At 34.9% G+C, this 12,172-nt stretch overlaps 1 protein-coding gene across 1 annotated transcript in view; it reads left to right on the top strand.

The window, feature by feature from the left end:
- The window catches only part of LOC148952623 (major facilitator superfamily domain-containing protein 6-like), a 98,274-nt gene that overhangs the window by 55,102 nt on the left and 31,000 nt on the right, over window positions 1-12,172 (top strand). The window lies entirely within an intron of this gene.

Genomic DNA, 12,172 nt, shown 5'->3' with positions numbered 1-12,172 from the left:
ATTACGTTTTATTGCATAAGAAAGCATGTGAATATTGCAACTTCTTTTCAAATGAGCCTTTCATCAGCTCTCTATGCTGCTCCCGTTCCCACCTAGCGGTAAAAAAGGAAAAAATATACATCACATCAGTGCTACCAATAAAAAAGTGATTTTCCTTGTTGTTCATGGCTGCAAGTTTCCTGTACGGAATTTTGGCATTTGCAACTCCAACGGCGTGCTTTTCGTTTGGATCCCAAGCCATTTTTGAGAAGTTTCAGGCTATTTTTGAACTTTCCATAAATTAGTTTTTATAAAAACAGTTTACTATTAAGACAAATTGAAATTTCAATTACAATTTCCGAATCAGCTACAAATAACAATTTTTCTCACGATTTAGTTTTTTTTTAACACGGTTTCTTTTGTTATCGAAGGTCGTGGTTTATTCTTAATTGCAGCTGTTGCTGTAACCGTGATAGATAACTGCTGCTCGGTGCTTAAGTTTCTTCTATTTGAAAAAGATGTGTTCCTTAAATCTTATTAAATAAAAAAAACAAGTTTTTTTTTAACTGAAAGTAAGGAGCGACATTAAAGCTTAAGACAAACAGAAATTATTCCGTATATGATAGGGGCTGTCCCCTCCTCAACGCCTCGCTCTTTACGCTAAAGTTTCTTATTGGTAAAAAAATTAGAGTTGTGAGAAAAAGTCAAACTTTATCGTAAAGAGTGAGGCGTTGAGGAGGGGATAACCCCTTTCATATACGGAATAATGTCTGTTCGTTTTAAGTTTTAATGTCGCTCCTTGCTTTCGGCTAAAAAAAACTTGTTTTTCAATTTAATTTCTGAAAGTTTTTGTATTAATGCAGGTTTTGATTTTGGCTCACCCTAAATAAATAACTAAAACGAAATTTGCATATTAATTTTACTTTATTTTGACTAAATGGCTTTCTCGAAATTTTGATCGGAAGATTTTAAGAAAAAAAGGGACAGAAGAGGGAGCCTAGTTGTCCTCCAATCTTTTTAGTTACTTAAAAGGTGCACTAGAACTTTTTATTTTATTTACGAACATTTTTATTAGTGATAAACATACATAACTTACGAATTAACTTACGTAACGAACTTCTATATTCGTATAATTTTATTACGTATATTAGGGGATTCGCCTTCAGTCAGTACCTTGCTCTTTACGCTAAAGGTCGAATTTTATTCCAATTCTTTAAGAATGACCCTTTAATCACAAAGGCCATTTAATTAGAATAAATAGCTATTATGAAAGATCTAAAAAAAAAAATTAGGGTAAAGAGGAGGGGGCGAACCCCTTCATATACATAATAATTTCTGTTCGTCTTAAGTTTTGATGTTGCTCCTTAGTTTCAGTTGAAGCAACTTATTGTTTATTTAATTTCTGATATTTTTTTTTATATAATGCTGGGAAATCCGGGCCCCTTTTCATCGCAATGTCCCTTATCCATGAAAACTTCCTCCATGGAAAGATCCTCCCATATAACCCCAAACCCCCCCCCCCCCACAAAACCACCACTACCCAAAAAATCCCCCCTGAATCCCCCCTGAAGTCGTCTGTATACTTCCCAATAACCAATACTACATGTAAACACTAGGCAAAGTTCATAACTTGAAGCCCTTCCTTCGGGGACTGTGGGGGATTAAATTACCTCAAAGACGAAGTCATAATATTTTTGACCATGCTGAACAAAATGGCTATCTCAAAGTTTAGATCCGGTGACTTCAGGAAAAAATGAGCTTGGGAGGGAGCCTAGTTGCCCCTCCAATTTTTTGGGTGCTTAAGTAGGGTACTAGAACTTTTAATTTACGCTCAAATGAGCCTTCTCGTGACATTCTATAACGATGGGTCGGTACGATCACCACTGGGAAAAAAAAATTAATATACATCCGTGATCTTTCTTCTGGCGAAACATACACAATTCCAGATAGGAGTTTGAAACCTCTAGAGTAGGGTTCTCTGATACGCTGAATCTGATGGTGTGACTTTCAGTAAGATTCTATAAACTGTAGAGGTCGTTTCACTCTTTTTTCAAAAAGAAGGCAAATTTTGTCAGGCTCGTAACTTTTGATGGGCAGGACTAAACTTGATGAAAGGTATACATTTGAAATAAGCATAAAATATGATTCTGTGGATGAATCTATTAGTATCAGAATTCCGTGTTTCGGTTACTATTGAGCCGGGTCACTCCTTACTTACAGTTCGTTACCACGAGCTGTTTGATATCTGACTGTTGATCACACATAATATGTTTGAAAGTTTGACATTGTTTAACCCGAGAAACTATAAACAACATATATAATTGGAGCCGTAGTTGTGCTTTGTTGATTTTTATCGACAAGTGTGACTATAAAAGTCAGTTAATTAGGCTGGTGGAATTGTGATAAATTTTCAGATATTTTTCCTTCTTAGTTTGCTATACTTTTCAATAGACTGTCCTATGCCCTAGTAATACTATAGTCACAAAAGTTGATGAGACAGCCTGGATTTATGAATTACGTGCCCTTTTCTCCAGTTTAAAAATGAAATGGTTGGAACTTGATTTGGAAATAAGTATTAATAAAAACTAATTTCCAGCTAGTGCCAACTAGTGCTTTGTTTTTTTTTGTGCCAACTAGTGCTTTTATCAGACTCAGCTTAAAGATAGGAAAAAAGATATTCCAAGCTTCCACCTTTTATGATTTAAAAAATTATGCCAACTAGAGTTTGAAAAATACCTTCGGAGGGAGGATATTTTCGTTGAAAGATGCCTTTTTTGAATCTACAGTGGAAAAATTGAAAAATGTGTTCCCTAGATTTAAAGCAAATTAATTTTGTCTCTCCCACAAGTTCATATGAATTGACGCCCCTGATCCTGGTTACTCAAAAGGTAATAATAGCAAATCATTACATTGTGTGTGTTTTTTGGGACTTCTAACTAGTTTTGTTTGTCCCCATCAGGTTTGTCCATACCTGAAAAGATTGATTGTCAACCGTTATAATTTTGCTTTTTATCTGCACTTTGCTCTACCTTTTGGTATTTTCGATGCTTCTGAACTTGCTTTATATGGATTTTTAATTTCATCTTATTCAGTTGTGCCGCATTAACACTAATTTCTTGTGTTTTTCGTTTTTTTTTAAACTTGTTCCCTATTTATTCAGCTTTTTTTTGCAGTGCAATTTTATTTAAAAAAATATTCAGTTTTACTGAATATTCAGTATATTCAGTTTTACTTTCAAAAATGTGATCATACTGTATATTCAGTTTTACTTTCAAAAATGTGATCAGGGCTTGTGATATTATTTTTTCCCCTTTTTTTTGCCTGTATATGTTTTTTTTTTATTATAATCAACGTTGATATACTTGTTATTTTTTTTTTAAACTTAGTTGCGAACCAAGCCCGTTAAGACTGGTTGTTCATTTTTTAAGTAAATTTCAACTTACCTCTTTCCGTGTTAAAACTTCAAAACCATGCTTTTCGACGAAAAATGAAATGTAATGCTATAGCTTAAACAAAGCAGAAATTAACTCATACGAAGCTGACTCGTATTAGAACTCAAACTGAAAACCAATAGTAATTTTATGACTGAAGAAATCAAACTTGAAAGGAACCAGAATCATAAGAAATAATTAAGTCAACTGAAAAGAATGTAAGTAGATTGTACATATGGAATTTACGTACTGCCCTAGGAATCTCTATGTTATTTGCGTACTGCCATAGGACCATGTTATTTGCGTACTGCCATAGGACCATGCTATTTGTGTACTGCCATAGGACCATGCTATTTGCGTACGGCCCTAGGAATCTCTATGTTATTTGCGTACGCCTTTACACCTATTCAAACAGATTCAGAACTCCCTCACATGGTGTATACTTCTAGTCCATCTTGTTCTAGTTGGGAATTGCGCAATATGTTATGAAGGACAAGTTTCTTACATAATTTCTACTTCATAATATATATGGTATACATGCCTTTTAGGGTAAATCCGTGTCAGAAAACCAGTGTGTCTTGTTTAGGTGTTAATATATTCAGTTATTTTTTTGTATATATTCAAGTTTCAAATTATAATTTTATACAGATTGAATAGTTCATTCGTTCTATCAATATCATTATTTTACAATCATTTACATTGATAGAGATATGGAATCTTCTAAGCGACTTCTGGTGAGTAAAATTTTCTTATATTATATAATAAAAAAAGAAATCTATTTTTGTCTCGCCATTAAGTTAAGGAAGAATTTCCTTTGCCTTCCTTACTTACGCTTTTTTCACCGTGCTGTTAGCTTTTTTAAAAAGCTTCCTATGTTAATTAAACAATCCACGTGTTTCAATTTTAGTAAATATTCAAAAAAAAAGAGGCAGGTTCACTTTCATTTTGGCTCATCGTACATGAAAAATTAAAATAGAATTTTCATATTAGTTTCGGCAGATTTAATCCGGATATGAAGGGTCACCCCCTCCTCAATATCATGCTCTTTACGCTAAAGCTGTTAGCAGTTTCCAAAAAGCTTCCTATTCTAATTAAAAAGTCCCTGTTTTCTTTTTCTTCAAATTTCAGTAAATATTCTAAACAGGGCCAGTCAGTTTTCTCACTATCTGATTAAGTTTAGCATGTTTACAAATTTGTTGGTTAAATGGCTTTCTCAAAATTGAGTTATGAATTAACTTACGAACTATGCCTGAGTACGGTCCAAGGGCCGCACTCAACGTAACAACCAAAAATATAAAAGAAAAATTATACTAAAAGGCAGAATTTAAGACCATTTTTTAGCTTTTAAAACAACCCTAAGCATTAAAACTTCAACGACGTCAAACAGTTCGTGGTAATGGACTGTAAGTAAGGAGAGCCCGTCCTCAAAAGTAACCGAAATTCTAAAAAACAGAATTTTTTATACCAACAGATATATAAAAAAGAGTCGACTTTTTTTGCAGATTTCAAATGAGTAAATTTCATTAGGTTTAGTATTACCTGTCAGAGGTTACGAGGCTAAGAAAATTCTCCCAATTTTTGAAAAAAAGGGATAGACACCCCTTTAAAGTCAAATGATCTTTAATAAAAATCTCACGGTCAGATTTAGCGTATCAGGGAGCCGAAATAATAAGGTGTCAAGCTCCTATCTGTAAAAATTTGGAATTTTCTATTTTTTGCCACGCAGTAGAAAGATCACGGATGTGTGTTTATTTCATCACGATTGACATGTAAATATCTGCGGCGCAATGTAACTAAATTCGCATGTATATATTTAGGGTAATAAGGTACAAAAACCTTCTGGGTGTTAAAATTGTATAGCTTTAATTAATTTTTTATGAACGATGTCTTAATCACAAGGATGGTCTTGGGGGGCTATATACCTAAGAACTAATTCTTAAAGCGTTTGTAAATTTTTAAAAGCTTTTCCTTTAAAAAGAAACAATTTTTAATAAGTTAGTAAATCGACTTCCTATATGCGTGCGGTGAATTGTGCTAATTCGCGATTTACATGTAAAAATTTGGGGGGAGGGGGGAGGGCACTTTAATTGTTGATATGGAAGGAGAAAAAAGCTCTTCGCTTACAATGATTTATTTAGTCCAGGTTAACTGCTTGTGTCATTTTTTCAACTTTTGGGGGTTTGGTACTGTGATATTGAAGGGGCAGTGCCCTCTCATAAGCTAAATAGTTTGAAAACTGAAAATGATTTTTATTTTAGAATGCTGTTGATCAGCCATCGCAGCAAAAACGTACAAAATTGGATGAAACTCAGGATAACACTGAGACGGGATTAATTAAATCATTGAATACAATCAGATCAACTGTAATTCGTTTCGCGCCACATTCCGAAGGAGAGAAGGAATCTGCCGAGCTAGCTGTGATTTTCGACGTAAGTACTAAATAGATAATCTAAAAATATTTTAATAATTTAGTAAATCGACTTCTTATATGCTTGCGATAAATAATGCAATTCCCCCCCTCTCAGTCTCTCCCCTTTATCTCTCTCTCTCTTTCTCTCTCTCTGTTCTTGTCCCTGAGAACTGACATGAAAGTAGCAAAAGTGAACACATTGTCACGATAAAAGTTTTTTAAACGTGACATTGCTCCCAATAAACACTTACGTAAGATTTTATTTCGTGAGGAGAGGGGAACACATCCTCGATAAAAACTACACGTAAATAATGAAGAAGACCTTTCCATCATAAGCAACCGATTACAGTCAAAACAATAGGAAAATTTTTTTTGAAGACAGTGGAATTCAAAACTTTAAATGAATATTTCACCCCTATGCCAGAGTACGGTCCAAGGGCCGCACTCAACGTAACAACCGAAAATATAAAAGAAAAATAACACTAAAATGCAGAATTTAAGACTATTTTTTAGCTTTTAAAGCAACCCTAAGCATTAAAACTTCAACGACGTCAAACAGTTCGTGGTAATGAACTGTAAGTAAGGAGCGCTCGTCCTCAAAAGTAACCGAAATTCTAAAAAACAGAATTTTTGATACTAACAGATATATAAAAAAAGAGTCGACTTTTTATGCTGATTTCAAATACATAAATTTCATTAGGTTTAGTCTTACCTATCAGAGGTTACGAGGCTGAGAAAATTTTCCTGATTTTTGAAAAAAAGGGATAGACACCCCTTAAAAGTCAAGTGATCTTAATAAAAATCTCACCATCAGATTTAGCGTATCAGGGAGCCAAAATGATAAGGTTTCAAGCTCCTATCTTTAAAAATTTGGATTTTTCTATTTTTTGCCACGCAGAAGAAAGATCACGGATGCGTGTTTATTTCATCACGATTGACATGTAAAAATTTGCGGCACAATATAACTGAATTAGCATGTATATATTTAGGGTAATGAGATACAGAAACCTTCTGGGTGTTACAATTTTATAGCTTTTATTTAATTCTTTATGAACGACGTCTGAAACACAAGGATGGTCTTGGGGGCTATTTACCTAAGCTTTAATTCTTAAATCGTTTGTAAATTTTTAAAAGCTTTTCCTTTCAAAAGAAACATTGTTTAATAATTTAGTAAATCGACTTCTTATATGCTTGCAGTGACTAATGCTATTTCGCGATTCACATGGGGGGGGGGCACTTTAATTGTTGATATGGAAGTAGAAAAAAGTTCTTCGCTTACAATTTTTTATTTAGTCCAGGTTAACTGCGTCCAGCACTTCAATCAAATCCGTTGCCAAGTGACATAGGAAAATTTGAATTGTCGAGAAAGGGGGGAAAGTTGCATCAAAACCAGTAACCAATGTATGGGATTCATGCTCATTAACCAAGGCTGAAGAGCAGTGCCTCATATAACACATTGCGTCGGTTGAACGATGCCCGGGTTTTATTGAAAATTACAATCAAGAGGTACAGACAATAGAGTTGGATCCCTATTTTGGATTTTCATTCTGAAATTTGTTTTTTTTCGAATAAAACAATTAGTTTTAGATATTATTATCTTGTTCTAACATATACTCTAATGATAAGACTTCATTTTCCTGACTAAACCAAATATACTTTTAGCATGTTCAGTTGTAATTATGAAAGACTCATTCCAATGTTACTTTTTTTTCTTCTTTTAATTGTTCAGGTGTTGGGACAACGACTATGAAAAATTGAAGTAGTTGATTAAATTTATAAAAATAATGCTTATATCACCTAAAAAATAAGCCCCTTTTTTTATAGGTTAATGAAATACCACTACTTTTCAGTAATTAAGCATCAACACATACAAGTTTAATTATAGTACATACAAAAGAGATCAGAGACGAGCCATCGTCAGTCCTTCTAGATTGTGAAGAATGACATAAGGGTTTCTTTAGCGATGTTTTTGGGGATATGGCTAGCGTAGTGTATTTAACTTGTGACTTTGATATCATAGAGCGTCCAAAATGGACATATTGATTCATGCGTGAGCATTTAGGTGGTGTTAGTAGTGCAACTGAACCGGATTCCTCATATAGAAATTACGTCACAGGACAATACAGTTCGGCTTGATCAATTGTCCCTAAACACACTGGAAGGCATGGTAACTAGCCTAGGAAACTTTATGTACTCTCCATCTAATGCAATTGAACAGACGAAGGTTGGTGTTATTCACAATTATCCGTCACCCCCACCATTTTCCTTGATTATACACATAGTATGAATAATAGTAGTAGTAGTAGTAGTAATACTACAATTCAAACCTTTGGATATAATTTGTCCAGGGACACTTTTGGCGACAATCTTACTATTGGTGAACCAAGTCTTACACAAACAGATGCAAGACAGGAAGATAATGCCATGTTCGCGGTCGTACGGGCATTTTATCTGTTAGAGTCAGCTCTAAATCGCTTACAAACACACAGGGTATACCTAATCACTCTAGAGAAACTAACGATGAACAGGGACACTGTTTTAGCAGATCCTATAACAGTTCTTCAGACCTCCATCTACCGACCTTGATCAAACGTTGTGATTAAGAGTCAGTCGTGGGGGGGTCAAGGGGGGTTAAAGCATCAATAAATAAAAAAGTTTATGTAAAAAATAGGACATATGGGAATATTTTTTATTTTCATTTTTCAACCGGCAACCAGACTTTTTACCCTGGTGTAAATGAATTTGAAGATCGCTGTCTCAACCGTATAATTAAATTGATATCGACTTTCGATTCGATTAACGAATGGGGGAGTAGTTCCGCCACATTGTGCATTGAACACTTGGATTTGAATCTCAGTAGGTTTAAAAAAACTTCATTCTAAGGGGAGGGTGGGGTAGTCGACCAATAAATTGTAACCCGGATTTGTGGGTTACCGAAGGAGTTCAGAGTCTCAGATTTGACGTAGGGTTGCAATTCTTTAAATATACAGTTTTAGCAGCAGCCCATTAACCACTAAAAGATGAGTCAACAATAAAAAATATAAATGGCATGGCACATAATAGCGTAGAAAAAATACATAAAGCAAAATATGACTGTTTAGAGGGAAAGTATCCGATGTATTTGAAGGAAATAACCTTATTTGAAAAAGCTCTTGAAAATCTTGGATTGGGGGTGGTTGTTCTCGATTAAGAGACAATCGTTGCAAAGGGGAGAAAGAAACCAAATAAAACAGGAATTTTATATGAAATGTGAACACCAATGGTAGATCCTGTAAGAAATTGGTTTTGGATTACTTATAAACCCCACAAAGAGGATTATTCCTACGGTCATTTTTTCCCCGTTACAGCAATAAGTCGACTCCTATCTCAAGGCAAGAAGAAAGGAGAATGTTTCTATTGCCCCATGTGCCTTTCCTCATTTACATCTGAGCAAACATTCTCAGATCACATGAAGAATTGCAAAATTCATGGGAATCAAAGAATTGAAATGCCGGCAGAAGGCAAAGATACTTTACAGTTTTAAAACTTCCAAAATTCTCTGCTACAAACTGATAAAGTATCTCTAGCTTGTGAATCAAGACAAATTGAGGTATCAGACCCATCAAAGCGAACTATAGTCAAGGAACCCACACTAGTAGTGTGTTCTTACGCGCATGCTCATCGTAACTACAATAAAAAAGTACAGTTGGAAGAGTTTTTTTGGCTATGGAGGAGAATGATAGTATGAAAAAGCTATTGATATCCTTAATAAAAACAGCAAACGGTGCAATTACCACATTACGTCACACCATCTTCCCAATGACATTGTCAGACAAGGAGCAGCCGGAGCTAGAAAAGAGGACAATGTGCTAGGTTTGTAAATGTGCTCTTGCTACAAAAGATGCGTTTTATGGTCCCGGTTCCTGTATTGGTCACAATTGAATAGGAAAAATTTAAGATTGGGGGTAAGCTCAGCCTTCAAGTAACTTAAAATTAAACAGTATCTCTTCTTCTCGGTTTTAAGCTATAACTAACTAAGATTTGAAGTATGGGCAACCAGCAGTGGCTTCAAAGAAACGTTTACACAGAAATGGAACAGTGGGTGATGCAGTGGGATAGACAGCTTTACCTGCATTATCCTTCCTATGCCATCAGAAGAAGTTCTTGTTCTGGAATTTATGGGTAAATCGCCTTAGGACGCCGTTGAGTACACTAATAAAAATTCGTTTTTTAGACTCCTACACTTTTTTCCCAAATCCTTGAGCGAACTAATTCAGGTGCAGAAAAACAATGACAATTGCAACGGTTCCGCCCTTCTCAAGCAAGAATTTCTCAATGACTGATATTAATGGTTAATATTCAAAGACATATATCAATATAATGACTATTATTCCGTGTAGAGATTCACTAAGGAAGCCATTTCTTCAAGCTATATATTTTACGACTATCGATATGTTTATAAGTGCATCCCCGACGAATAAAATTTTGCTACAAAAGTATGGATCGTAGAAGGGTATAAAAACAGCTTTTACCAATGCAAACTGTATTTGTTAATTGTTGTGTTAACTCTGTTATACATCAGACGTAAAAATTTTAACAAAACCTATGATGAACTTTATCTTAATTTTGGCTATTATTTTCCATCTCATCGAATGATGGATCTTTTTCCAAGAAATACCGATGAAAAAATTAGGCTAATTACTTGCATCTATCAGCGGTTTTTTATTGAAAGATCAATGAAGGGAGGTTATTTTTTCCGAGGAGACTATACTTACAAAATTGAACTAAATAGAGGGAAGATGGGGACAAAATTGAATGCAGTTTTTCTTTATATGAATTATCTCTAGCTTTTAATCAAGTCCCCAGATACATGACCTTGAGAGGCCTATACATTGCTCAATAAAGCTCAAGTTCCCCATTTTCGAACAATTTAGATGATTGATGAGAATTACCCGTTGAGGTGGTTTTTTGAAATTGTCTTGGAGATAAACGTCAAGCTTCAGAATCAAGCCAAGGATTTTGTTTTCCCACGCTTCAAAAGAAATGCGGATAGAAACTCTGTGGGTCTTCAAAATAGGCGTTCAGTTAATGTGGATGAATTGAATCGGTCACCTTAAAAACAAAAACTTATTACTGACCTTCCGTCGAAAAAAATATAGTTGTACATCATGTGACTTTAAAATGGATGTGCAACTAAGGTATTAACATCAGAAAGGTTCTTACAGCGCTCCAGTTTAGCCAAAAAGCCTCTATTAAAGCATTTGTTTATACTTTTGTCAACAAATGCAGCGTCGTACACAGGAAAGCCAAAAAGAGAATGTAACAACTCGTTCTGGATCTGGTTTTCAGCAACATGTATGAGAGGGTTTACTATAAGAATCATTGTGCCGTTATGACTAATCTCGGACAATATGCGAAATTTGTCATTGACCCAAACTATACGTTTTTCACAATCAGTTGCCCAGATGGGATAAAATGGAATAGAAAAGGAAGATGTACTGAAATAAAAATAAAAATATTGCTACAGGCATCGCGAGCGTGGTGATAACAAACCGTCTAATGTTGTAGTTCCACTACAATGCGTCTAGGACGAAACGTGTAAAAATTCGGCCAGTTGAAGTTTGTTGCAGGGACACAGATTCTCTACTATCAAAATCGAATACCCAAATCTAATTGATAATTTTGCATACTATGAAATTAATAGCTCACGGAGAGGCTTATCAAAGGTGAATAGTCTTCACCAGAGATATTGAGACGTCGGGTGCCAAATCAACTCTTATTTTTTAAATCAGAAACGGTGAGTAAATAAGTTTCCTGTGTTGTATTTGTAAGTTTAAAAGTGAACTTCATATAGTCAAATGATGCAAAAATCAAGAAACGAGGCAAAGGAGAACACCCGCACTATTTAGAGAAACATTTTAACATGGATGGTTTCAGGAATCGTATTGGAGAAAATAAAGTTCCAAGTGCCAAATTGTTGTCAGTATGTTCCCTCAACTACAGAAACTCTCCTTTAAACATATAAAAAATTGTCACGATTAACATTTTTAAAATGCTATATGTTTTTTACAATATTTTGACAACCCTCCCCCTTGATCACCACTGGACGTCTGACCTTGTCAAATATGTTTCCCACTGAGGAAGTCTAGTTTTAAAGAAATTCATATAAATTATTTCCTAAAGCGTGTGGGGGGGCCTCATGGCCTTTGGGGGGGGGGGGCCTCGTAGCCCGGGGGGGGGCAGCCACCAGTGGGGGGTAAACCACCACTACTAAAGCTATCTTTTTTGACTTAGGGCATATTTTTTTTGTAAATATTCATGTTGAATTCAAAAAAAGTGAATTTATCTTAAGTGTTTTATAATAATGATTTAT

Source organism: Artemia sp. Qi Xiang Cuo, chromosome 5 (assembly GCF_049724085.1).
Source record: "Artemia sp. Qi Xiang Cuo chromosome 5, ASM4972408v1, whole genome shotgun sequence".
NCBI classification, from domain to species: Eukaryota; Metazoa; Arthropoda; class Branchiopoda; order Anostraca; family Artemiidae; genus Artemia; species Artemia sp. Qi Xiang Cuo.
The sequence above is the reverse complement of the archived record's forward strand: the minus strand, read 5'-3'. Positions and strand labels throughout refer to the sequence as shown.